Source organism: Arachis ipaensis, chromosome B1 (genome assembly GCF_059453495.1).
Source record: "Arachis ipaensis isolate K30076 ecotype BB chromosome B1, ASM5945349v1, whole genome shotgun sequence".
Classification (NCBI taxonomy): Eukaryota; Viridiplantae; Streptophyta; class Magnoliopsida; order Fabales; family Fabaceae; genus Arachis; species Arachis ipaensis.
Genome location: NC_142436.1, coordinates 59437260 through 59440067, shown reverse-complemented (window position 1 = coordinate 59440067; position 2808 = coordinate 59437260).

The following is a 2808-nucleotide window of genomic DNA, read 5'->3' as shown; positions in this document are numbered from 1 at the left end:
ACAGACAAGTTTTAGACTTTCCGGATCTCAGGAATAGCCACCAATAATTCTAGCCTATACCACGAAGGTTTTAATCTTAGATTAGAAACCCAAGAGATACACATTCAAGCTTGTTTGCATGTAGAACGGAAGTGGTTGTCAGGCACGCATTCATAGGTGAGAATAGTGATGAGTGTCATGGATCATCACATTCATCAAGTTGAAGAACGAGTGTATATCGTAGAGATGAAATAGGCTTGAGTTGAATAGAATAACAATAGTACTTTGCATTAATTCATGAGGAATAGCAGAGCTCCACACCTTAATCTATGGTGTGTAGAAACTCCACCATTGAAAATACATAAGAACAAAAGGTCCAGGCATGGCTGAATGGCCAGCCCCCAAACGTGAACATAGAGATCAAAAAGTATATGAAAGTATGAAAAAACAATAGCAAAAGGTCCTATTTATAGAAAACTAGTAGCCGAGGGTTAGAGAAATAGGTAATTAATGCAGAAATCATCTTTCGGGCCCACTTGGTGTGTGCTTGGGCTGAGCATTGAAGCTTTCACGTGTAGAGACTTTTCTTGGAGTTAAACGCCAACTTTTGTGCCAGTTTGGGCGTTTAACTCCATCTTTTATGCCAGTTCTGGCATTTTGACGCCAAAATTTTTGAGCTTGAAAGGGACCTCGGGGATCACCTTCTTCTTGGCCACAACTTCATAGAAGTGGTCTTGATGCACCCTTGAAATGAATCTCTCCATCTCCCATGACTCGGAGGTGGAAGCTTTTGCCTTCCCTTTCCTCTTTCTAGAGGTTTCTCCGGCCTTTGGTGCCATAAATGGTTATGGAAAAACAAAAAGTAATGCTTTTACCACACCAAACTTAGAAGGTTTGCTCATCCTCGAGCAAAAGAAGAAAGAAGAGAGTAGAAGAAGAAGAAATAGAGGAGATGGAGGGGGTTTTGTGGTTCAGCCAAGGGGGAGAAGTAGTGTGTATGATGTGTGAAAATGAATGAGTGAAGATGGGTTTATATAGGAGTGGAGAGAGGGGTAGGGTTCGGCCATGTATAGGTGGGTTTGGAAGGGAAAGTGGTTTGAATTTGAATGGTGAGGTAGGTGGGGTTTTATGATGGATGGATGTGGATTGGTGAAGAGATTACGGAGAAGAGATTATGGGGTTTGAATTTGAATGGTGAGGGGTTTTTGGGGAAGAGGTATTGAGGTGATTGGTGAAGGGTATATGGGGAGGGGTGTTATGGAAGGGTGTGAAGAAGAGAGAGAGATGAAGTATGTGGGGATCCTGTGGGGTCCACAGATCTTGAGGTGTTAAGGATTTCGCATCCCTGCACCATGTTGGCGTGCAAACGCCCCTTGCTTGCCAATCATGGCGTTAAACGCCAGGTTACTGCCCATTTCTGGCATTTAATGCCAGCTTTTCTCCCCTTTCTGGCGTTTAACGCCAGCTCTGTGCCCATTTCAGGCGTTAAACGCCATCTCTGTGCCCCTTTCTGGCGTTAAACGCCTAGAATGGTGCCAGACTGGGCGTTTAACGCCCATTCTGCTACCCTTACTGGCGTTTAAACGCCAGTAAGCTTCTCCTCCAGGGTGTGCTATTTTTAATACTATTTTTCATTCTATTTTTGCTTTTTCAGTTATTTTTGTGACTTCACATGATCATCAACCTACAGAAAACATAACAATAGAAAATAGAAATTTAGCATAGATAAAATTTGGGTTGCCTCCCAACAAGCGCTTCTTTAATGTCAATAGCTTGACAGTGGGCTCTCATAGAGCCTTACAGATACTCAGAGAATGATGATGGCCTCCCAATACCAAACTTAGAGTTTGAATGTGGGGGCTCTATTTGACTCTGCATTGAGAGAAGCTTTTCATGCTTCATCTCCATGACTACAGAGGGATATCCTTGAGCCTTAAACACAAGGGAGTCCTCTTCACTTGAAGGACCAATTCTCCTCTGTCAACATCAATCACAGCTTTTGCTGTGGCTAGGAAGGGTCTTCCAAGGATGACGGATTCATCCATACACTTCCCAGTATCTAGTATTATGAAATCAGCAGGGTTGTAGTGGTCTTCAACCTTTACCAAGACATCCTCTACAAGTCCATAAGCCTGTTTCCTTGAATTGTTTGCCATCTCTAGTGAGATTCTTGTAGCTTGTACCTCAAGGATCCCTAGCTTCTCCATTACAGAGAGAGGCATGAGGTTTATGCTTGACCCTAGGACACACAGAGCCTTTTCAAAGGTCATGGTTCCTATGGTACAAGGTATTGAGAACTTTCCAGGATCCTGTCTTTTCTGAGGTAATCTCTGCTTAGTCAAGTCATCCAGTTCTTTGGTGAGCAAGGGGAGTTCATCCTCCCAAGTCTCATTACCAAATAACTTGGCATTTAACTTCATGATTTCTCCAAGGTACTTAGCAACTTGCTTTTCAGTAACATCTTCATCCTCTTCAGAGGAAGAATACTCATCAGAACTCATGAATGGCAGAAGTAAATTCAATGGAATCTCTATGGTCTCAGTGTGAGCCTCATATTCCCATGGTTCCTCATTAGGGAACTCCTTGGAGGCCAGTGGACATCTATTGAGGTCTTTCTCAGTGAAAATCACTGCCTCTTCCTCCTCTCCATGTTCGGCCGAGTGGGTAATGTTGATGGCCTTGCACTCTTTTTTTGGATTCTCTTCTGTATTGCTTAGGAGAGTACTAGGAGGGAGTTCATTAACTTTCTTACTCAGCTGACCCATTTGTGCCTCCAAATTTCTAATGGAGGATCTTGTTTCAGTTATGAAACTTTGAGTGGTTTTAATT